General features: G+C 33.3%; 1 pseudogene; it reads right to left on the reverse strand.

Moving 5' to 3' along the window:
* Positions 1-384: 384 nt before the first annotated feature.
* LOC131067668 (cullin-1-like) overlaps positions 385-27,343 on the reverse strand; it is a 48,002-nt pseudogene continuing 21,043 nt past the window's right edge.

The raw sequence follows: 27,343 nt of genomic DNA on the forward strand, positions 1-27,343 counted from the left end.
TAAAAAATTGAATCCAATGCTGCTTTTGGTAGGAACTAAAAATACACCTCAACAAAAGAACAAAACAAAAATATTTATTTCATTTATACTATACTATAATATAATGTTTCTTCTATATAATATTAACAAGTATATTATATCTATAATATATTATCTATATATATCTACAATATATTGATAAAAAATAATATATATCTTTACAATTAAAAGATACTAAGAAAAATTAATATCGAATTCTGATATATACAATAAAATAAACGAATCAAATGGCATAAAGATACTATTGAAAAGACTAGCGGCAACCGATTTTGGATGTGGCAGTAAAAGATTTTTCAAAAAATTCATCCGTCCGTTTGCTCCTTCCCTTCGTTCTGACTGCTTACGTTGGAGTGCACCTACGGAGATGTATTTTATGCCATTTGATTTATAATTTATATGTAGCTTTTTGTATGGAGAATAGTCTACTCCCATTTAAAAAGTTTTAGGGCAGATATCTGTAACTGCTAGGATCATCTTTCTCCCTTTCCAGGTACTCCCGTGTGATCAAGTCTTCAATTCGTATTTTGATTGCCTTGGAGTCGGGCTGCACGAAATAATTTGCTAAATTTAGTAAACAAACAACATTATTTCATAATGCAAACTGGTTCATTCTATATCTAATTAGCATCCAATTAGCACTTCACCTTGAATATTTGTACTCCAGGTTCCACATGGCACTCCTTAACAAGCTGTTGGTGACCTAAAACTTTCCTTCTCTTCATGATTCTTACAATCGATGCATCAATTGCAGAACTGTCATCCATCACATTTTTTCTATCATCCACTGGCGGTAGTGGAATCTGCAATCAGGTAGAAACCAGTTCCCATGTGAACTCCACACACATTAGTTGTTAAAAACAGAGAGACAAGATGGTATACAACTGTTGTATTAGAGTTCAAACCTGAATTGTCTTCATCTTATCAGTGAACTTCGAATTGAATTCGAAGTAATCTGCTTGTGCTACAGTTTTTGTGTTTGGCTCTTTATTGAGAATTTTATATTTTGCACATGAAAGAGAATGTAGCAATCCCCTAATATCTTCATCAGGCAAATTCAATTGTCTCTTAACGTCTGAATAACTTAGCCTTTCTGATTCACTGAAAAGCGACAGTACAGATGCCTGTATATCATCACCACATAGGAAGATTACCTAACAATAAGGTGGAAAAAATGAATTCAAGGAATATCAAGGAAACTGAAACTGATAAACATATGTTTTGTTCACTTTTCAGATTTGTTCAAGAATTCAAGAGCCATTCTATAACCCAACAATTATAGTTTTCCTTTAAACAAAGAAAGCGTAAGTTGAAATCGGGGCACTCGTTGAATTATGGAAAGAATCAATGTAGGGTCAGAAAGATTAACTATGACATAAACCTTGCTTTAACTTATCCTATCCAGCTAATTCTTCACAAGAGACAGAAATAAGGAATTTAAAATCAAAGAATCAATAATGCCATGCTATATGAATCAAAGAATCCAACTGCCAGTAATCAACCAAAGAGGCAATTACCTGGTAATTAGTAACGACAAGTTCTTTAGGCTCAAGATCAAACTTCCCTTCAATAATGCAAGTACACAGAGGGTATTTCCATGTAAGCTTTCTTTTTTTTGTACTTTCTTGATCATAAAACTTATTGAACACCTCTATGCATCTTACCTGCATTGAGTAGCAAAAGTCGATAAGCTAAGCTGCTAGAATAGGTACGATTAAAAAGTATGCTGTATACAAAAGGGCATACTATTTCAGCTGGCAGATTAAGATCAATTGATTTGTAACTTGGCCAAGACCCAGCTGTCAAAACTGTCACAGTAAAGTCTATTCCAGGCTTTGCATCAGGATTATTTTTAAGATAATCTTCAAAATGCCCTTGGTTCTCCTTTGCTGATGTTAAATCTTCAATCTACATTCAAGCACAGAGAGTTTGACAGTGCATACAGTAAAATGAAGTTTATTGATAATAATCATGGAGTGGAATTTTCTTAATTAGGCAGATATGGCATACCATGCGCTCCATTTTAGAAGTGAACTGGTTGCCAAAGTATTGCTTCAATTTTGTCACGAGTATGCTTTCATGTTCATACTTCATACTTTTATCGAACAGAAGTCTACGTGCAAGTTTCCTCCTGCAATGTCAAGAAAATAAAGTAATTATCCCAACGCATAACAAGACAAAGTTCGAAGGCATCTATATGATATCCTCTGGTCTATAACATAACATTTGTAGATCAACGTGATGTCAAAAGCACATTGGATGGTTCACCACGACCTCCAATCAATTTAGTCCTTCTCCAGTCATGAACTGGCATTGTTGGCTTCATCTACATAGAGAGTAAATCCTACAACGGACTTAATCAATGGGTGCTACATGTGCATGATCTAGCTTGAATATTCCATAAACTCTCTACTAAGATGAAAATCTTATTCAAAACATCGAAGATGTTGGTACCGTGGATGTTGTAGGTGCAACTCGGTAACCTTTCAAACACTGCGAATCAGAGCATTCTTAAACTATGATTGTCACGCACCTCAAACGGTTCTGTTACGATGGAAAAAAAGAAAGCACTTATCGTGGCTCTAATTTTATCTCACAATCCTGTGGCATATTTACATTAATTGCGAAATTGTTGGAGATTTTGTTAGCGCATTTATCTTTTTTTCCTTGTTTATGGGTGCTGTTGTAAGAATGTTAGCGCATTTATCTGTTTTTCCTTGTTTATGGGTGCTGTTGCCCGTTTAATTCGCATGGCTTGGAAAAACGATTGTTGCTTGGATTCCGAGCTAATTAAGAAGGATATCAAGCTTTCAATCTGCTGTTTCTAGTTTTGTGTCTTTCCTCTCTTTTGTTTCTTAATCTATCCTTCTTTTTTTTTCTAGTTATATATTTTGTAATTTTTTCATTCGTAAATTAAATGAAACAGTTTTATTCTTATTCTTGTTCTTAAATTTTTTCTTTGTTGTACAAGTTTACTTGCTTCTTTCTAGTTAGATCTGTGTTGTGCAGGTTTAGATAAAATTTTAAATGGTATCAAAGCGCATGGTTACTGGAAAGAAGAATCATAACAATCTTTTGCAGTTTTTGAAGATTAGAGCTGTTTTACAATGAAATTTTTCATTGTCTTGGAGTTGTCTCTGTTGGATATAATTGTTCATTGTTGCTACTAGGATATGTTATTGTTATTGACATCAACATATTCATGTGATTTATTTCGGTGAGTTTGGGAAGATCTTCTGATCCAATTTTGTAGTTTGATTTTGCTGATCACTGTTTTGCAGAATCCAATATTTCCTCCGATATATTCCAATATGATCAGATCTTGTGCAAAAGTTTTGAAATATTCGTTTGAGATGATCTTGTGAGAAAAAATGAAATTTATTGATAGTAATCATGAAGTGGAATTTTCATGTTTAGGCAGATACGGCATACCATGAGCTTCATTTTAGAAGTTAACTGGTCACTATAGTGCGGCTTCAATTTTGTTAGCATGCTTTTATGATCATACTTTGCACTTTTATCAAACATAAATCTACGTGTAAGATTCTTCCTGCAATATCAACAAATAAAAGTAAGTATACCAACGCATAACAAGGCAAAGTTTGAAGGCATCTAATATGATATCGTATGATCTATAGCAGAAGCAATAGTAGGAAAATAATCGCGATTATCAGCAGTGGCGGCCACTAATTCCCTCTGATCGCCGATAATACAGTATTTTATTTGTGATAGACTAAATTCATTTTTTATAATATAGTCTATCAGCTTTTCTTTTTTTTTCGGTAACATTACATTTAGTCTATTACAAATAAAATATATTATTACAGATTAATATATTTTATTTGTGATAGACTAAATTCTTTTTTTTTAATATATTTATTATCAATATATAGGTAATAGATAATTCATTATTGGTAATATATGTATTATCTAAGATTGTATATAGTCTATCATATATTACAGTATTGAACTTCGGTATTATGTCATAAATAAAATACATCAATATATGATAGACTCTATACAATCTTAGATATCTTAATTTTTTACTTTATACACTTCTTATAATCAAATTGTTCTAAAAATTGGTAGTAAATAAACATCTCTTTTTGGAATCACTTTGAAATGAAAGAATAATTTCTATAATATCATAAGCTTTCTATTATCTAGAATCTATATCAATGTTTTGAATACCTATATTGCATTGCAAGATAATGAGAAAGTCTATTATATCTTATCTTCCCTTTCAACTAAAAATCATTGCTCAAGCCCTTGCCATTTCTAGTAAGATACACTTTGCCCATTGTATTGAAGAAAATTAAGGATATAAAACAATCAAATTCTCTGAAGATGTATTGATTGAGAGAAAAAAAATTAATTACTAATCATGTCTACGACTCGGAATAAAATCCCTTGACCAAACCAATATCAAACCCATTGTAAAAGAAATAGACTAGATACGAAAATTAAGCTTAAAAGTCAAGTGGAAGACTAAAATTAAACTTCAGTATGTGGTTGAAGGGAACCATACCCTAAATACAAGTAGGGGCATATCCCAAAGTGACAGAAGGCAGTGACTTCTAGCTTATGAAATTCATTTTAGGCTATCGCCAAACAACCTAGTGATGGGTTGAGCAATTAACCCTTCAAAGCTCTTTGTAGTCAACAAAGTAGGCTAAAATAAGTTATGAATATAAATATATTCTTCTACCATCATCCATGTCATCAAACAAGGTAAATGCAAGTCTTAGAGACCGGATTCTATCATAAGGGACCAGCAGAATAACCATCATAAGAGACTGTATTAGCTTTGTATTGGACATCTAATTGTATTGTTTTTTGAAGCTAGTTAGGGATTTTTGGAGTTCTTGGATTATGAGTTGTTGGATGGGAGAGCTTGGTCACTTTATATAGATGCTTATAGGTCAGCAAGTTAGAAAAGAGTTACTATTATATTATTAACATTTTCTACCTTCATATGGGGTATATCTCTTTGAAATCACTTTGGGATTAGATTACCTTCCATTTTTAAAATTTTGATTTGTGTTTCTAATTTATACCATATCTTCCATTGTTGTAAACTTGATAATCAATTGCATTAACACTTCCAATTTCCAATGTCAATGAAATTCAAATGCAATTATTGTACACAAATACAACCATAGATCCCTCAAAGGTTAAAGATGAGTGTAATGTTTTTGCATATGCAATTCTTGATCACAATGCCACATCAAAAAGACTTTGTGTGAACACATTGCACATCAATTCTCAGTAGCACGAAGGTCAAGTGAAATTGGTGTCTAGATGAGATCTGTGGAGGAATTTTTTGTTTCAAATGGAATATGTCAAAAGAACGAGAAAATAAAACTGAGATATGCAAATTATGCCCTACAGATGTCTTGTATTAGGCAAAGCAATCCCTTAAAGGGATTACTGAGAGCAAGTCCAAAAATTCAAGATTTGTGGTTGAAATAGGTTCTAGTTCCGCAGATGGTAGGACAAACCATTTGGGTGAGGGTGGTGAAGATGAGGGTTTCATGGAATCTAGGCTAGCACCTGCTTCTACAACATGTGGTCCAAACATGGCTGGGGGAAACGCTAATACTTTCTTCCAACCTCATACTACACCAGGATCACAAGGCAATTTGGAGAGCACAAGATGGAGGAAAACCATCATTAAACAAGCCAAGAAGGAAATTGGTAATTTTGGTACTCCTCTAGCTTGGCATTCCATGCTTCCAAAAATCCATATTGGCAACCTATGATAGATGTCATTACAACTATAGGTAGTGGGTTTCGAGCCGCATCTTATGAGTCATTGAGGGTTGGTATGCTCAAAGATCTAGTACATGATGTTGAAGATGTTGTAAAAGAGCATTAGTTATAGTGGGCTAAAACTGGTTGCAATATTATGTCAGATGGTTCAATAGATAAAAGGAACCAAACTCTCATTAACTTCCTTGTCTCTTGTGAGATTGGCACTATGTTTTGGAATATGTGGATGCATCTAATATAATGAAATCTACAACTGTATTATTTTAGATGTATGGCATGGTAGTTATGAATGTAGGGCCACAAAATGTGGTTCACTTTATCACAAACAACATTGTCACTTATGTTGTTGCTGGGAGACTTCTAATAGATAAATAGCCTCTATATTTTTTACATCATGTGTGGCACATTGTCTTGATCTAATCCTAGGGGACATTGAAAAAATTGAATGGGTTAAGGAGGCATTGCAAAAGGTTCACAAGGTTACCAAATTTATTTATAATCGGGCAAAGATTTTGGCTATAATATGCTCTTTCATAGGAGGCAAGGAGCTAGTTTGACCATGAATGATAATATTTGCAATACAAATCCTTGCATTGTAGAAACTATGTCAACAAAAAATTGATTTGAGGTGAATGTTTGTTTCATTTGAATGGATGGAGTCTGACTTGATAAATCAAGCAATGGAATAGCAATGGTAAATTACATGTATTCTACTAACTTTTGGGAATCAATTGAAAAAATTGTGGAATTTGCAGAGCCTCTAGTACAAGTCTTGAGACTAGTGGATGGGGAAAACCCCCCATGGGATATGTGTATGAGGCCATGGATAGGGCTAAGGATGTGATAAGAAGTAATTTGGGAAATAACAAGGAGAGGTATATGCCATTGTGGGACATAATTGATAAGAGATGGGATGGACAAATGTACACTTCTCTCCATGTCGCAAGATACTTGCTCAATCCTTTGTTATTCTTCAAGACTTCATACATGGGTATTGATGTTGAGATTAAACAAGGCTTCTACAAGAGCATGGACAAAATGTTTCCAAACATGACAAAATTTAATGAAGCTATGTTAGAGTTGGAAGTGTACAAGAAGGCTATGGGTTTTCCCTCTTCTAGGGCTGCCATGCAAGGTAGAAAAACTATCCAACTAGGTAGACTCTATAAACGTTTGACAATCTATTTATTTTGACAACATGTTCATTAAGTTTGTTAAGATTTTAAGATATCATTAGCCTTACAATATCATCTCCATATAATGTGTTTTTTAGGTCAATGATGGATTTCTTTTAGAGAGGAATTACCAGATTTAATGGGGATGTCAATGCACATTTTGAGCCAACCATGCTACTCATTAGCTTGTGAGCATAATTGGAGTATTTTTCAACACATACATTCCAAGAAATGCAACCACCTAACACAAGAATGAATGAATGACTTAGTATTTGTTCACCATGTTGGATATTAGAGTTGTTGGAATGTGTTGTTGTCACTGATGTCAACATAATCCTGTGTTTCTTGTGTTGCAGTTAGTTGAGAGAGTTGGTTTGGCCAGTATGTTGTAGATATGCTGATGCGGATTTGAGAGTTTTTAGTATGTTGTCTATAGATGCTTCTTTCCATTTGTAGAGATCTGGGAGTTGATTTGATCAAGTTTTGAGGTGTGGCGTGGTAGTTGGTTTTTTTGTTTGTTTAGTATTGCAGAGTTGTAAATTCTACTATGTGTTGCTCCAGAATGTTTATATCACCAGTTGTGGATTTGGGAGAATGTTTTGGAGGTTTTTGTGTGTCCTCAAATCAATTGGTTCATGATTCAGATATGCACAAGTGAATCTTTTAGTTTGACAGTTAGTTGTGTTGGTGTTCTTGAGCTCCGGTAGAGAAATGATGATGATTCTTCTGATCCTAGTTGTTGCAGTGGCTGTAATGGAATTCACATTTCTTGTGAATGTTTCTAGATCGTGTTCTAACTGATTTGTTGGTCTGCATTGATCATGGTGCGCGTTAATGAAATTTTTTTTGGTTTGGTGGTATTCTTTGTGTTATATGACTTTTAGCCAACCTGATTGTTCTAGCATGTTGGGGATGATCTTGGCATGATGGTCAGTGGGTTTGCATGTTTTATGTGTTGGCGTGTTGGGCGACTTTGAATATAGACTGATGAATTGTATAAATAAGTATAATTATCATGTGCAATCTTTTAAAGTGTTGTATGTGCAAACCAATCCTTTGATCCTCTGGAAGAGTTGAAGAAGAGTTGAGCAGAGTTGCAGAGCAAATAGTGTGCTTAATCGGAACTGTTATTAGGCATTTGGAGATGCTATTATTTCAGCTCATGTAATCTGGATTGTTGTCTGATTTTTGTAAGGCAGTGAACCTTCTCAGGGTTGCTGCTCTTTTTTTTTTAGCAGTGAGCTCTAGGCAATGTGTCTAAACGCGTGTACATTCTCTACTGTAAAATTTACATATGCTACTACAAAGTATCATCATATTGTGGGTAGGTTCCCACCGTGGTTTTTTCCTTAACCCATTTTTCCACATCCAAAAATTGTGTGTTATGTGTGCTATTGATGTGGTGTTCATCTTTGTCTTTTCTATTTATGATCAGATGTAAAGTTGTGGTTAATTTGTTTAAGTTTGGTGAAAACTGATTCAGCCCCCCCCCCCCTCCTCTCTCAGCTTTCCTGCATTGTTGTTGCCAACAATTGGTATCAGAGCCAAGTTTTTTGAAAGAAGCTTGACTTCTTGAGGAGATCCAAGATGGAAACCCTTTCTTTCAAGAAGAAGAGTCTGTGATTTGATGGAACTAATTACACTATTTGGAAGAACCGGATGGAGTGTCACTTGAAGGGTCTTGGAGATGATTATTGGAAGATCACAAAGAATGTCTACAATGTTCCTCAGAATGGTCCTATTACTGCTAATGAAATCAAGGAAGCTGGAAATAACATTAGAGCTAAGGAAGCATTACTGAGTGCCCTAATTGATGGAAAGATGGCTAATGTGATGGGATTACAGACAACTCATGAGATTTGGGAGAAACTAGAGACTTTGTATGAAGGAGACAGAGAAAGTTGCTAAATTGTAGAGTTTGAAGGGAAAGTATGAAATTATAAGAATGGGAGAAGATGAGAATATTGCATCCTTTATGACTAAGGTGAATGATCTTGTATTGAACATCAGGTGTGTTGGTGGAGTTATTGAAGAAGATGAGATTGTGGCTAAAGTGTTGAGATCCTTGCCTCCTTACAAACACAAGGTTGTTGCTATCGATGATATCTGATCTATAACAACTGTGACAAGGGACCTGCTGGTTGGTAAACTTGTTGCCTTTGAGCTGAGTGAATTTGGAAAATCACAAGGTAAATCTAAGACTACATTTAAAGCTACTATATCCGAGAAGCAAAGAGAAAATTCTACTAGGGTTTCAAGATATGAGAAAGAGATAAGAGAGATGGAAGAACAAGAAAGAGGATTGGAAAATATTGAAGCACTTATTGTGAGAAGATTTCCTAAGGGAACCCGTAAGTATAAAGGAAAGTTACCTTTGAAATTTTTTTCATGCAATAAGATAGGACATTTTTCTTGATTTGTCCCGAAAGAGTGTCAAAATATGATAATTCTTACAAGCCTAATCCTAAGTATAAATATCAGAAGAAGTTTTGTTATGTTGCTAATGAAGGTGTGACAGATGATGAGTGAGAAAGGAAATTATGAAGATGATTATGTATTCATTGTTATCAAGGAAGATGATCCAGTGACTACTGATTCTACAAGCTACATTGTTGAAGAAAAAGCCTTGACTGCTAAGATTCAAGAGAAAGATGAATTGGTAATTGACAGTGGTTGCTCACATCACATGACAAGTGATAAGAGTAAATTTCTGAAGATTGAAAAGTATGATGGTGGAGTAGTACGATTTTGAGATAACAAAGCTTGTGTAATCCATGGTAGAGGTTTTATTTCTCTTGATGGTAAGCATAATACTGATGATGTCTTATTTGTTGAAGGTCTGAAACATAATATTTTGAGTGTTGGACAAATGGTTAATAAGGGATATGATTTGCAATTCAAGAATGAAAAATGCAAGATCTTGAGTAGCTCTGGTATAGAGATTGCATCAAGTACTAAAACTAAAGGTAATATCTTTCATTTCAATGCTCGTGAGAGAAGTTGTTTGATTGATCAGATTGATGAAAGCTGGTTATGGCATAAGAGGATATGTCATGCTAATTTTGATTTCATGGTTAAGATAAATTCTATCCAAGTTGTTAGATATTTGCCTATGATTGTGAAGCCTACTAATCCGATATGTAAGGAATTTTAATTGGGAAAGAAAATAAGAGTTACATTTAAGAGTAAATGGTATACATCTAATGGAATATTAGATCTTGTGCATATTGATCTGTATGGTCCTTCTAGAGTGAGAAGCTTGAAGGGTGATAGATATTTCATGTTGTTGATTGATGACTATTCAAGAATGATGTGGGTCACTTTTCTAAGGGAGAAATATGAAGCATTGAACAAGTTCAAAATATTTAAAGATATGGTTGAGACATAGACAGGATTGAAGCTAAATTATCTTAGATCTAACAAAGGTGGTGAATTCACTTCTGGCGAGTTTAATACCTTTTGTGAGAAGCATGGAATTAGGAGATAGTTATCTGATCCATGGACCCCTCAGTATAATGGAGTTGTTGAAAGGAAGAACAGAACAATTTTAGATGCTGCTAGGAAAATTATGATTGAAGGAAATGTTCCGCAAATCTATTCAAGAGTTGTTAGTACCATTGTTTATACATTCAATGGAGTGTGCATATAAGAGGTGATTGTGGTAAGACCCCTTATGAGTCATGGTTTGGCCATGTTCCTATAGTTAGATATTTCATAATCTTTGGAAGTAAATGTATATTAAAAGAGATGAAAATATAGGAAAATTTGATGCAAGCTATGATGAAGGAATCTTTTCGGGTTATTCTACTAAGACAAAAGTCTATCGGTGTTATAACAATCGACTAAAGAAAATAGTTGAGAGCACAAATGTAAAAGTGTTTGAGCACAATGAGAGATGAATCAGAGCATGCGGATATGATTCAGGTGATCAGGATGTTAGTTCGAGTAATTCAAAGCAAGTATAGACTCATAACATAGTTCATAGTGATCCTAAGTTGGACAATGACAATTTGTTCAAATTCTGAGTTCTCTCATTCGAAATAAATGGTAGTAATTAAAGAATATTTCAAATGAGAGAACTCATAGAATTTGAACAAATTGTCATTGTCCAACTTAGGATCACTATGAACTATGTTATGAGTCTATACTTGCTTGGTCATATCAATGCTAACAATATTGTTTTGATGCAAAAAGTTATTTTGTAGAAGGGTTGCCTATTATTGTTCCTTCTAAAATTGTATGCATGGTGAGATGCATAGGGATCCTTTTCCACAATGTCAAGCATGGAGGGAAAATCATAAGTTGCACCTCATCCATGGTGACCTTTTGGGACCCACTGAGAATAACCCCATCCAATGATCAAGGTATGCACTTACTTTTATTGATGACTTTTCAAGAACTTTAATCTATTTTCTTCATAGTAAGGATCAAGTTCTTGATATTTTTTCTGAATTTTGTGTGAATTTCAAAAGGTTTGTTAAAAGGCAATCTAGATTTAAGCTTAAAATTTTTAGAACAATAATGGTAAAAAAATGGAATAATACATTTACTAGTTATTTAAAGTATTTTGGTATTAAACATGAGCTTAGTATTCCTTACACACCTCAACAAACTAGTGTAGCGAAAAGGAAGCATAGAACCATTGTTGAAATGGCTAGATGTTTGTTGCATGCTAAGAATATGCATTATAAATTTTGAGCTAAAGCTATGACTTGTGCTACTTATCTCTTTAATAGGACTCCTACCAAAGCTTTAAAGGATATAACTCATAAAGAGGGTTGGTCTTGTAGAAATCTCAATCTTAAGCATTTAAGGAGTTTTGGTTCAATTTCTTATGTTCATAAACCTAAAAAAAGGGCAAATTTTGGATTCTAAATCTTCTCCTTATACTTTTGTTGGTTATGATGAGAATTCAAAAGCATATAGAGGTTATAATCTCATTTCTAACAAATTTAAAGTTATTAGATATGTATGCATTGCTAATAAAAGGTATTCACAATTGCTCTATTATAAATGATAATGAATTTTATCCAAGTAAAGTACTGGTTGTGGAGGACAATCCTCCTTCTCCAAACCCTCCTAATGCATATCTTCCTCGAATGGTTAGTGATAGTGATGATAATGATGATAATTCTACTTCTAATGATTTTGTTCTAGTGATGATTCTATTACTTCTATAAAAACTTAAGGCAAGAAAAGCAAATTATTGTAATTATGCTTTGATGTCTACTATTATGAATACAAATAATTCTAAATCCTTTGAGCAAGCTAAAAATCAACTTCATTAGGAAAGAGGCTATGCAAGAGGAATATGATACTTTGATTGCTAATAAAACTTGGGATTTAGTTACTTTACTTTAAGGTAAGAATCTTGTTTCTTGTAAATGGTTATATAAAACTAAGTTCAATGCTAATAATGAAGTTAGTAAATTTAAAGCTAGATTAGCTGCTAGAGGTTTTTCTCAAATAGAAGGCCTTGGTTTATAATGAAACATTTGCTCTTGTTTCTAAAATGCCTTCTATTAAACATGTTCTTTCTTTAGCTTCTCACATGCATTGGCCTATTCATCAAATGGATGTTAAAAGTATTTTTCTAAATGGTGATTTGCATGAAAAAATTTATGTCTCAACCTTCTGATTTTATTAGGGAAGGTAATGAACATTTCGTTTCTAAATTAATGAAATTTATCTAAGAATTGAAACAATCTCTTGTAGAATGGTATTCTAAAATCAATTCTTTCTTTCTTTCTCAAGGTTTTATGAGAAGTGAAAATGGTCCTAATTTATATATTAAGCATAGCAAAGATGATATTGTGATCATTATTTTATATATAGATGATTTAATTATAACTTCAAGTTCTAATAATTTGATTTCTGAAGTTAAGTTTCAACTCAATCAAGAATTCCAAATGACTAATTCAGGGCTCTTACATTATTTTTTGGGTTTGCAAATTTTGCAAACAACTAAATGTATTTTTTTTTATCTCAAAGTAAATATGCTCAAGATCTTTTTGATTATTTTTAAAATGAATGATGTTAATCATATTTCTACTCCTTGTGAATGAGGCACTAAACGTATGATTGATATGGGAACTTATTTTGTCGATGCTACTTTATATAGGCAACTAGTTGGAAGTTTAAATTTTTTATCTTACTAGGCCTAATATTTCTTATATTGGTTTAATTTCTAGATTTATGTCTAAACCTCAACAAACGCATTTCAAAGTTGTAAAAAGAATTTTGAGACATGTTAGAAATACAATTAAAGTTGGTTTATTTTATGGTGCAAGTTGTGATTTTATTTCAAAAGGATATACTGATTCAAATTAACGGGAGATCCCAATGATGGTAAATCTACTTGTGGAAATTATTTCTTTGTTGGATCAGGTGCCATTTTTTGGAATAGTATGAAACAACAATCTACTTCTCTTAGTTCCACAGAAGCTGAGTATAAAGCTTGTACTAATGCATCTAAGGAGCTCTTTGGTTACGAAGATTGCTTGAAGACTTGAGGCTACCTTAGGAAAATCCAATGCCTTTGTATTGCGAAAATCAAAGTGTCATTGCCTTGATAAAGAGTCCAATCTTTCATTCAAAGAAAAATCATATTTCTCTTCAACATCACTTCATTAGGGAACAAATTGAAGACAAGCAAGCTTCTCTTCTCTATTTTAAACGACAAGATCAAGTTGTAGATATTCTCATCACTTCATTGTAAAAATCTTGGTTTACAACCCATTGAAGGATTTGATGTAAACTCCCCAAGTAAAGCTTGAGGAGGGGTGTTAGAATATTAATCTTTACTTGGCAAAGGTTAATTATTTATTCGTATTATGTTTGGGATATTCCTTTGAAATCCCTGCATGTTATTTGTATTTTGCGTCATCTCACAAATGTGTGTGGATGACTCATTTTATTTTAATTCCTTTATTACGGGATATTAGTGTTCTCCTCCTGAGGACTTTGCCACATTGCACACACGTAGCATGAATTGTGGCATTCATAGAGATGGGTGATACATTGTAACTCCTCTCCTCATCTCTATTTAAGAGATGCTCCTTGTCTCATTCCTTACACAAGATATTGTAATAAGATTCTTTATCAATCTCTTTCTCTCTCTTCTTAGGCTATTGCCATTCATTCATAATCGATAAGGTTTTCCTTTTTCCTTTTTCCTTTTTCCCTTTAAAAAGCTCATGTATCCTCCCTTATTTTGGTGATTGCTCAACTCAAGTTGTTCTTCATCTTGGTATTATATCTTCAATCAACAAACTACTTTGATTTATTTCATTTCATAATCTTATAATGTAATGTTATAATCTTATAATACTTTTCAGGTTGATTGATGTAATGTTATTTAATGTAACTGAAAAACCATATAATCCTAGACTAGTGTTTAAGTATTGTGGTGTTGGTATTGGCTACTCTTATTGATGGATATTTTATCATTTTTTTTGCAAAGGCAATCATAGGAACACTTAGTTTGGTGTTTAAAATGAACATAGTCGTAGATGTGTATGTTCATGAACTTTGTAATGTTATGATATTTCATTATGGTGCTAGATTCTAAAGTGTTGTTTAGAGAATTGTGTAGGTAGTGACATTAGGGAACTCGCTTGAGGACTTAATATTATTCGAATTTTTAACTTTGTTTTATGTGTTAGATATGGTTAATTCAATAATAAGTTTATACTTGTAAAGTAATTTGTTTTTAAAAAATGCCAAGTTTAATTGGATAATTAGCCAATGTCCTTTGGGGTTCCTTACTAGGGCATTACTCGGAATTACAATGAATATCCTCAAAGCATCAAGCCCTTCAATGCATTCCCATGTTTCCAAGCATGAACCTTCACATCCCATGCCATGGTCCACAAATACAATCCTCCAAAGGACTCAATACAGTGACAGCCTAAACCCACCAGCCAACCTTAACCACTAATCATGTGCTTGCTTTTACAGACTCAAACTCACACAAATACAATTGTTGGTAAATTAGAACCATGTGAACACAATACTATTGACCCCTCATTTAATATTCAGTACTAAGTTGTTACTTTTTCAATATCTTTCTCCAATATTAAATAATTAGAATATAATATTATAATACAACATGCAAGTAGCACATAAAATATTCTAATGGAATCTGTACATATTATATGTCCATATGCAACTCATATAATAAATAAAAGATAATATTATAACATTATTATGCAAGGTGTACAACACCTTATCCCAATAGTCTTTAGTTTTTTTTTCACAATCCTTGGTTCCATCGAATATTGATATAGTGGAGGCTATTCTTGTCGGTGACACTGCCACTCTAGCAATAGTACCTATGGGAGCCATTTTTCTAGTTGAATCCACTTTGCCTATGAATGCCACTTTGTCTAAGGAAGCTACCTCAATAGTGGAATAGATTGATCGTTAGCTGAAGCAAATTGGGCTTCTAATTGAGTTTGCAACATTTTGTACATCGTGTTCTCCATGGGTCAATGGCCAAAGGATTTGAGAAACATGAGACAAATAAATCAGTGATGGTTGTTGACATAACTTTGCCTAGTATTGAGAACCTTCAAGTGGAAGGTGATGCATCACATGTGCCATAGCCACCTTTGGCTACATAGGAATTACCCATGGCCATTTTGACTTACCCAGCTATTCAAGAAGAGGACTCAAGTGATTCAAAGTAAAACATTATTGAGATTTCTAAGCCTAATGTAGAGGATCCACTTGGATGTATCCAATGATACATCTATGACTCGGCATCTAACAATTGTGATGTAGGAGATAGAAGACATCTCCCAATGGTTGGATAGATCTTATTCCCATTGGTGGGGCAAGAAGTCCAACATATTCTAGCCTTCATTCAAATGGGAGCATTAGATCCAGTTTACATGATGCTTTACTTCTAGAGGATGGCCAAGGGTTCAGACCACTAAAAAGTTGATTGCTTGGCACCCACCCAACCTATTGTTGGAGGGAGAGATGGTAGGGTGATCACAACTGTATTTGGCATTGAGACCACTTTCAATGACTTTTTTTGTAGGTTAAATCATCAAATAGTCTTCATTAACCAACTAACACATCAACGAGATGAAGCTCTCCAAATGGTGCAAAAAGCATGTGCTAGGATAGTCGAGTATACACAAAAGTTCTAGGAGTAGCTCTCCCAACAAACACAACTTATTGACGCTGAATGGACCAATGTGATCGACACAGATACAAAGTTGGTAGAGAAGGAAAAGAAGATAGAACAAGCCAGGTTAGCTAAGTTACGAGAATTGATAGCAACTCACCATTTGAAGCTATGCACAAAGAAGGTACACAAACTACAACAACTCAATGCCCCAACGTCCACTCCCTTATCTTCTATACACCAACCTTCCAATGACATCTTCTCACCCACCTTCTCAATAACTTTTGGTTTTGTATTGTTTAGCTCCCAATTTTGTGTGTCTCATCTAAAAGATTACTTTCTTTTCGAGAAGGCTGATATGGTTCATAAATAGTATAAGTTGTTTTGTAATTAAAAAGTTAATTCCAAACAAACTTTTGTCAATTGGTAGTTATGACAGGTAACATTCTCAGCCACCATCAGCTATGTTATATATTTCTTATTGTACACATAGTTGAGGACCTCATGTATAGACTCTTATATGTATTGCAAATCTGATGTATGAATGAATGGAGGGATGGAACTACATATCTTTCGGGAATCATTGTAGTGAATGATGATTATAATCTATCGTTTTGTTATTCCGTTTACTCATTCAAGTAGACTTCCGAGTAAACAAAAAATTAAATTATCATTTCTAGACACTGTTGACGAAAAAAGTGTTAACGAACTTGTAGCCTTTCTAAAGGGAATTTACCTGTAAACTTCTTCAAATAAGTCTTTCTCGTTCATGTTTACGACGAAATTCAAAACCTGAAATAGTATGAGACAATAAATTAATATATACAGAATCAGCGCACAAGAGCTAACATTGAAGCACGCCAGACTGCAATGCAACTCAAACCTTTTCAAGCGAATCTTCAATTTTTTCAATATCTTCATCGCTCATATTTGCACTGCCACCTCTGCTGAAGATATTGTCGCAAAATGTGTCAAGCAATTGGTCACTTGTGCTTCCTGCAAATCCTTTCTTGCAAAACTCCTCAAATGCTTCCTTCAGTGCCTATAAATGGAGTTAAGAATCCATAAGAAAGGTGCTTACACATTCTGCATAAAATCTGTAAGCTTAACTCAGCCAACTTGGGCAAGCAAAAGGACAAGAAGCAAATTATACTTTCACGTACCGTGTAGAAAAGGAAACAGTTCCCAAAACATTCGCTAACATATTGCAAGTACTTGCCATATTCCTGAAAATCAACCATAGAATATGAAAAGTAGTTGTTATTCTTGTACATGCCAAGCTAATCTCATCACGCAATATTTGACATGTACAAACTTCATTGCTACAACATTTTAATGCCGTGTATTGGAAGTTACGCAGTAAAAGAGATGCAAATAAGATTTTACCTGCTCCTAATAATGTCAGGTAGCACCTAAGAGACGAAAAACTAAAATCTACTTTCAAATAAAAGCTTGAGAAATTAGTCTGATCATAGACTTATGAGAAAAGACATCAAACTACATACAACTGGAAAATTACCTTTTTATTGGTGGCTGCATCTTCTGCATGCTTAATTAATGATGTTACCTCACCAGCTACATGCTGCATAACAGAAAAGCATAGTAAGATCTAAACCATAGAGAAAATTATTCATCATCTATAGAAAAATCTTGAGAATTTGAAACTGGACAATTTAGCAGATTTCTAATCAAAATGTATACCTCCTTGAAAATTCCAGCACAAGCCTTTAGGTATCCTATGAAATAATTTATACATGTCTGAAAGATCCTCCACCTGCACCAAAAGTTAAAAATAGCAGACGATTATGAACAATTAAAATATACTCGAAAACATGGTCCCAAATCCCATGCATGCAACATTCCAAAATCATACCTTGCCATCTCTTAGCAATTTACGGCACTCTGAATATTCCTTTTCGAAAGACCAACTCTCACACTGAGATAGTAGTTTATTTTGTACTTTCTGTGCAAAAGAACACAAATAAGTAAATTTTTTCATCTGATTTTAAATTATGGTTTCAGAAAACTATAAATGCCAGTGGTAGGCACTAGTAAGACAGGTCTGTAATTGGACAGGTTATATGACTGTTTTTTTACTTTTAAATTGTGTATATGAGAGTTTAAAAAATTATTGCACATTATCAATTAATATGTATTGACAAGTTATTTTTTTTAAATCGTGTATATATGACACTTCTCATTATTAATAAATCTTATATTAAATAATATTATAATTTATAATATTGGTATATATTAGTTTAAAATATTTATTATAAAAATATAAATTTATTTAGAATATTTTGAAAGTGAAACATATAATTATCTCTAATTTTATAAACTTTTAATTTGAATTTTTAAAATATTTTTTTTTATATATGAATTTTGAAACTTAGTCAATTTGACTTTTTTAATATATATTTAATAAGATTGTCCTAAAAACATGTTGTAAGATATAAAATTTTAAATGTTGACATTTATTATTACTAAATTTGTAATTATTAATTTATTATTTAATGTTAATATGTAATATATATTATTATATTAATTTAGAAATTTACTTAGTAAATTTAAGATTTTTACATATATTACTAATTTAACATTGTTTTCTAATTATTTATATATGTAAGATATCATGTGTGATATAAATAATGAAAGGACAAGGATTTTTATTTCTTTGGAAGAAAAAGGTGCATCTACATTTTAGTGTGACATCTTTTGCTGTGGCATCTTTTGCTTATAGGTGAATTTTAAGGTATATACTTTGTTGTTCATACAATTATTTTTTACACATAATTAATATAGCCATTTTATAAAAGAATGTTTTACATGTAATAAATATATTGATTCTTGTTTGGTGCTTGGAAAATATGTCTAACAAGCTACCATTGAAGAAATATATAGAGACCAGAAAGAAGGGTTTTGAAACTCAAGCATTTGAAAGAAACACACACATAAATTTTTGGGCCCTCTTCACATGATTCATTAATTCTTGTATTATTGATTAAATTGATAAAAATGTTTAAATATAAAACAATTTATATAATATTATTCATAAATTAAATATTTTTCTTAAAACGTTAAATAAAAGACATTGAAATAACTAAATTGTTATCAAAAATTCATATGACAGATAGGAGTGAGCGTCAAATTCCAGGCGTATGGTTGGTTGTATCCACAGATTCTGATTGACATAATGATTATTTAATAGAAACTTACTTCTAACCATTTCTCTTTACTACTAGAATGTAGATCACGGTCAACTCTTTCTCCTAATCGCTTTAAACAGTCATTAACCTGCAGCACAACAAAATATGAATCAACTTCAAGATGAAGTCCATTTTGAAAATTAAAATCAAAATTTTCAAATCATGTTTCCAATTCTAGCTCCCATTTCAGTGCTGACCTTCTCCAGATAAGCTCGGTCAGATTTTTTTCAGTGCTGACCTTCTCCAGATAAGCTCGGTCAGATTTCTCTTCAAACCACAAGGCAGCCTTTCGAGAATAGTAAGAAGCAGTGAGTTCCAACATGGCTACTTCAAAATCCTTTCCATAATCCTTCCAACTATCTACAATAATGCTATCAATATTTTCTGACAAAATCTGATCAGTTTGTTTTCCTTCACTTTCTCCATGAATCTGAGATAACAATAATAGTTAATTAGAACTCATTTTGGTCATTGAAACGAATATATCAAAGAGCTAAAGAACCTCTGATAATTTATCGATATTTGCACTAACATACCAGAGTTATCAGTGCATCCTTTACCTTATCCCTAATTTCTTGGACCTGCAAAAAGGAATACAGTATTCCCAAATTTGTTAATGTTATTTAGCATGTCTATCTAAGCTACTCACGGATATCAATCCTACTTCCTTATATATGGTCTTTGAGTGAAAAAGATTTTGAAGGTATAGAGCAGGGATTGAAAGCATAAAAACAAAAAGCTCAATGTTGGATGTCATCTTATACTTACAAGATCACAGAAGCATGTTAAACAAACTTCATTTAGAGTTGGTAGTGAGCGCTGTTTAACGAAATACAAATCCAAATGGGCAAAAAGACGAGGAAGCCACCTAACCATTGTTCTGTAATTTTCCCATTGCTTCATCAGTTCTCTCAAGAAAAGCTTATCAGATGTCTTCCTCAAGGCTGGTAGAACCTGAGTTTAACAATGAAGAGAATTCAAACAAAGACCAAAATGCAATGTCCAAAGAAGAACGCACAACATTGCTGTCCTTATTTTAAAATAAAAATTCGAAAGCTTTTTAGTCAGCCAAGATTAAATCCGCCGTCATGAGATGACACTCTAATAACAATAAATCCATAAAGATGTATATAACAAAAAAAATTATCTTTATTAATCAGAATAATAAAGTAACAAAAATTAATATCATATAATACAAAGTTGGACCCTGCATCATATAGTTCTTGTCTGTGTTATCATAGAGGAAAAATGGAAATTACAATGACAATAATGACGTGAAACAGATTTTATATACATATACATTGTAATAATATATTTATTTTTCTATAATAATTTTTCCACAATCTATTATTTCAAGACTCCTAGCATGCATGATATTTTTAATTTTACGCAAATATGATTTGATAATTTTGTATTTTGAACAAGGGGAAAGAAGGCACAATAAGTAAACTCCTAGATCAAGCACAAATGATGTCTCCGAGAGTGCTGGAATAAATTTTAAAAATAAAGTAAACTTTCCTAACTCCTTAGAGTAGGGAAAAGCCTAAAAAAAATGCAAAGATTTTTGTTCATAAATGCAGACTTCTTTTCCATGCTTGAAATGGCTTACAAATGGTTGTTTGTGACAAAAGTGCATTTCAACCATCGTAATGTGAAACAAAGGTTCTCTGTCATGTTTCTAATAACATAGGTTCTTGCATGATCAACACAAGATGAAAGTTGAAATTCTTTTTTCATAAGCTAGAGAGAAACAAAGATTGGTACACCTTCTAGTGAAAGGAAGCTAAGGTGTGGAAATGATCAACACAAGATGAAAGTTGAAATTCTTTTTTCATAAGCTAGAGAGAAACAAAGATTGGTACACCTTCTAGTGAAAGGAAGTTAAGGTGTGGAAAACACTTCCTAACACTAATCTAGTGGGGGAGATTGTGCAAATTTTCTTTACAAATCTTCTATAATAAAACCAGAAACATATTTAAAAGTAGATAACAAACATGCACAAATATAAACACAATGAATACAAGATATATCATGGGGAAAAACCTTTCGGGTAAAAGACCACATACTCCAAAAGTATAGTACATTGTATTCTAGTAATCAAATTCTTACAATACAATATCAGCAATTAGCTTCTTCAACATGAGTCTACAACTACAAACCACAACCTAGATTAATTTTGGTAGCATAACACTTAACCTACAAAACATAACTTGACTACTACTCTCACAGCTACATCTTATAAAATAAATACATCAAAGAAGGAAGCTTCTAGATGAAGCAACAAGATGGAGTCATGCAAAGTATTTGGCCCTATTTTTTGGCCACTAAAAAGCTTGCAAATGACGTGTACATCTCCAAATGACTCCCCATTCCAACCTCCTAAGTTGGGTACCCAAAATTTACTATTTGAAGGTATGACAAATGCTCTTATGTTTCTTACAGTCATCACAACTTACAACACTTACAACTATAAGAGAATTTGTCATAAATGACTAATTTTAGCTTATTCTCTTACAACTCATCATAACCCAACATGGGCACCCACCTTCTCCATGTAAAAGGTATCTCTCGCCACTTGTCCAATATGTCATAGAATCTATCATAGGCTAACACTTCCACATGTACAACATGTGCCATACAATCATTTCCAAGTAGGATGCCAACAAGCATGTAGTTTGCACTAGATGACTAGACATTTGTAGGATAATAACAAATAAATAAATGCAAAATCCATCTTAGGATTTGTAAATATCAAGACACCTTAATCTAGGCATTATCCCACTTGTTGAAGACCTTTCGAATAGCCATAGATCAAATGCACGAGACCAAGAGGCCCATTGAACTAGAAGACCCTCTAAAATTTTCTTTGCTCACTAGTTTCATCAATGCATCTGCAACATTCGTCAAGGTGTCAACTTTCTCTAATTTTACTTTCTCATCCTCTAGTGTATCTCAAACAAAATGAAACTAAACATCAATGTGCTTCGTTCAAGCATGGAAAGTTGGATTCTTTGTGTGATGGTGAAAAATGGGATTAGTTAGTTTAGGACCTAATCTCACTTTCCTCCATAAATTGAAATAAAGAAGGGCCTAGAAGAAGTTGATTCACTTTGACTTCCTCTTATGAAAGAGAGTCCAGGAATATCTTTAGAGATTCTATTCTTTCTCTGCTATGAAAGGGAAATGAGTCAAATGTAGAATGCAAATAAAATAAGCTACTGGAATGTATGAGAATAACTAAGATAATAGCAAATAACAAATAGAAATAAAACTAAAAATGAGATATAGAGTAGAGAGCTAGAAAGAGAATTTTCATATACCTGCCACAAAAATTTGAGTTAGATTGAGTTGGACTAGGGTGTTGAATGCCTTGGTCCTTGTTATTGTACTGAGCCATGAATCTAAAGTCTACCAATTGAGATCCCCACAGACTGAACTGCCAAAAACTACCAAAATATGTAGAGGACTAGGGCACTGGGCACCCTTTTTTAAGACAAGAACAGTGGGCATCTTCGTCCCAAGGATTTGGGTCCTTCCTCCGAATTTGGACCTATATCTATAAATTCTAGCTTCTCATAAGTTCACAGCTCTATCAAAATCTTGTACCTACACCTATGATCTAAAAAATGGTGTATGGATGGCTACATAGGGGTTTGACTAAACCCCTTGTATTGGTATTCCACTTCCAATAATAGCCGATGTAATATTGAAAAGTATGTGTGCTTTAGAATCTCATGTATTTGTAAGATCCTAATGAGTTAAAATGTAAATTGTAAACTAAAGTTCTACCCTATGTTTTAAAAAAAATCCTAAATGAACATAATATAAATGTAAACACTTTAAATCATCAATACAATATGGATCTAAAGCAATAATGTAAATCTAAAAAATGAGCGATGAGAAACTCACAGAGATATGAAAATAACATGAAACCATACCAAACCGTAAGGGAGAAGTACAAGCCAATCAACAGTTACTGATCTCCTTATTATTCTTCAGTATCTCTTAAGTGTTGATTGATGATGAAAGAGATTGATCAAGACTTGATGAATGCTTGATTTTCTAATTGTAGACTCCACATAAACCTATACTTTCACTTCATAAGAGGTCTTCTTCAATTGTTTGTAAATGGATCCTTCAAATGAGGAAATGAAAGGTTATATATATGAAACCCTAACCTTATTTTTTATCATAGGTTGACCTAGAATTGATATAATTTTTCACAAAGAAAGATTTAAAAATTATAATACCACGTAAACATGATCCTGAAATTCAGGAAGAAAAAATTGGGACCATGGTGAATCACCATGGTCAGGTCGATTTTTTTCCCAATTTTTTTATGGATGGGAGGTATCGTGATTACAATTTAATCCTAGCTTGGTGCGATAATTGAAGGTGTTTAGATATGCAAAATTGAGCCTTGAAGGTCAAAATAGGACTTAATTAGGGTTAATTTAATTAATTGATTAAAGAAGATAAAATAAAAAGGTGCACGCTTAAGGTTGAGGGCCCAATTTTATAATGTGTAGAATGATAAGAGAGGACTTTAGATTTTATTAAATTAACTAATAAAATGATTAAAGGAATATTTAAAATACAAAATGCAGCACACTAAGACGGATGCTAACCTAAACATGGCATTGCACCACCCTAATTAAGGGTATACAATTTATTACTACACTCTCCTCCGAAAAATATCACTCTGACTGTCAAAACAAATGGTAATCAATCATGCATCAAACCCAATATCTGAACACAACTATCTAAGCCAAATGGCTTCCTTACAAGCATGAGTAGCTACCATATACTATACTTTCATCGTGCACAAAGTGATTACAACTTGTTGCTTACTCATCCAAAGAATAGCACCACCATTCATGGTAAAAATATAACCACTGGTAAATCTTTTGTTGTCAATATAACCTGTCCAATCTAAATCCACATATCCACAAATACTTACAGAATGTCTAGGTATAGTAGCATAACCATGATAGAAAAAGGAATATTTTGAAGTACCCCTCAAATATATAAACACTCTCTTAACTGCATCCCAATGCACTTGTCCAAGATTAGCCATGTATCATCTTAGGACTCCCACTATCTGGGAAATGTTTGGTCTTGTATAGACCATACCATGCATGATACTACCAGCTACACTCACATATGGTACACTAGCGATGTCCTCTACCTCACAAGGAGATTTAGGACAATCCTCTACAGATAATTTTGTTCCTAATGAAACAAGAACTATCATGGATCTACAAGTTGTCATGTTGAATCTCTACAACGCTAAATTCACATACTTACTCTAACTTAACTAAATCTTTATGTTGATCTATCTCTTTTGAGCTCCATTCCCAAAATGTACCTAGAAATTATGTTGACAACTAAGACTTCAAGTCAGAAATCAAATATCCATTTCCAAATAGTAACATATCATCCACATATAATACAATAGTGGGAATGTGATCATTATCAGTTTTGAAGTAAACATAATGATCACATTTAGACTTATGAAATCCCCAAACTCAACACATAGTTATCAAACTTTTGGTACCACATCCTAAGAGACTGTTTCAAACCATAAAAGGAATTTCAATTTGCGAACCAAATTTTCTTTACCTTTCACTTTGAAATGGTCTAGTTGTGACATATAAATCTCTTCCTCCAAATCACCATAAAGGAATGTTGACTTTATATCCATTTGCTCGATTTGCCAATCACAAGTTGTAGCAAGTGATAGTAAGAATAGAGTGGATGTCAGCTTTGCAACAAGAGAGAAAATCTCACCATAATATATTCCCTCAACCTGGTAATACCCCTTCATGACCAACCATATTTTATTCTTCTCAGTACTGCCATCAATACCCAACTTTTTCTTGAACACCCATTTGCATCCCACAGGATTATGTCCTTCGGGAAAAGGCACCAAATCCCATGTATTATTCCTCTTGAAAGATGCCATCTCATCGTTCATGGCTTCCATCTAGGAATCTGTATCATTTATACCCATAGCCTCTGTAACAGTCTTGGGCTCATCAGTGTTAGTAATAAAAGCAAAAATACAATTGGAATCTAACAATGAATAGCTAAACCTATCTGGTGAATACCCATATCAATCGGGTTGCCACTTATCATGAGTAGACCTCCTCAAAGACTGAGGTTGAGATTATTCATCTTCTTCAGAACTTTCAAATCTGCTAGAGCTCTACTCATCATCAGGTCCACTAGGAGCTCATATTTCTTCTTCTCAAGGATAGAAGGAATCTTAACCTTATTTTGTTTCTCCTCTTTCTCTAGTTGTAGCTCAATAGTGAAAGGTTTCATCTCTCTAAAAATAACACTTCTACTATACATAAACTTTTCTATCACTTGATCCCAGAGCTTGTACCCTTTTGCATCGACACCATAGCTAAAAAAGATACACTTCACTACCTTTTTATCCAACTTAGATCTCTTTTCATTCAAAATATGAGCATAATCTTCCCAACTAAATACTCTAAGATGTCTCATCAATGGAGTCTTTCCTGACCACACTTACATAAGCATCTTATCAACAAGTGTTGATGTAGGAGATTGTTTACTAGATCTGCTTTAGCCCAAAACTTTTGTTTGAGGCCAACACCACTAAGCATACTCTTATCCCTCTCCATCAACATCATGTTCATCCACACTACAACTCCATTATTCCTCTTAATCCCATGGTCCTTACAGGAACCTGTTAAAATGTGTTGATAAAAACTTGCCACCATTGTTAATCCTCAAAGACTTAATCTTTCTACTAGTTTGATTCTCAACAAGAACCTTGAACTCCTTAAACTAACTAAAGAATTTAAATTTAATTATGAGAATATAAAAAATGTCCTTTGACTATATATATCAATGAATGAAATGAAATACACAGATTTTGAAATCGAAGGAACATTAATAGGACCAAAAACATCATAATGTATCAAGTCTAATATTCCAGAAGATTTGTGAGAACTAGAGTAAAACATAATATGATTTTGTTTACTATAGATACAGTGTTCATAGAAATCAAACTCAAGATTACAATCATCAATCCCCTTTAGGAGGAATTTATTTTTCAAGATTTTGAGACCCTTCTCATAAATGTGACTAAATCTTTGGTGCCATAACATTGTCTTCTCAACTAGGAGTTTCATCTCCAAAGCATTGGCACCCTTAGGTACCTAGAAAGCACAACAATCAGAAGAAGAACCAATAGTCCTCTTCATAGCTCGATCTTTCGGTGGGATGAAGAATCTAGAGCCCTCTTCTTAGACTCCATAGAAGCACTATTACATTGTACAATGCATGCATCCAGATTATACAAGGTTTCTATCCAAGCACCCTTACTAAGCACCATAGAAGCTCTAATCATCTAACACCTACTATACAATAAAATAACTTGCACACCCACATCACTCAACTTAATTATAGAGAGTAGATTTCGTGCCAAACCTAGGATGTGAATTACACCATCAATCCGCTTCTCTTCCATCAAGGAATCCAATCTTGACTCTTCATGACAAACAACCTTCAGATGAGAATCATCATCAAGATATAAATTTCCACCATTGTATTCTTCATACTTTGAAAACCAACCTCGGTATGAGGTTATGTGAAAAGATGGACCTAAATATATCAGCCACACATTTTCCAATGCATCTATTGCCAAGGCTATGACAAATTCTTCACCATCATATCCTGAGAGGATTTTTGTAAATCTGAACAAGAGGGTCTCTTCTTATTCTTTTTCTCTCCCTTAAATTCTTTATAGAAATGACTGGTTTTGTTGTAGTTCCAACACTTTACCTTGGACTTTCCAAGAGACTTAGATCTCCTACAGAATTTGAATTTGCCTCTTTAATCTTTCTTGTCCTTCTTGCCTTTCTCGTTTGATCTATCACAAACTAAAAGAACCTCCTTGGTTGAATCAGAAGTCTTCCTCCACATCACTTCTGAAAGTAACAATGCTACCATCTCATCCATCATGAACTTGGTGGTTGTATTCC

The sequence above is a fragment of the Cryptomeria japonica genome, chromosome 8, assembly GCF_030272615.1.
Source record: "Cryptomeria japonica chromosome 8, Sugi_1.0, whole genome shotgun sequence".
Taxonomy (NCBI): Eukaryota; Viridiplantae; Streptophyta; class Pinopsida; order Cupressales; family Cupressaceae; genus Cryptomeria; species Cryptomeria japonica.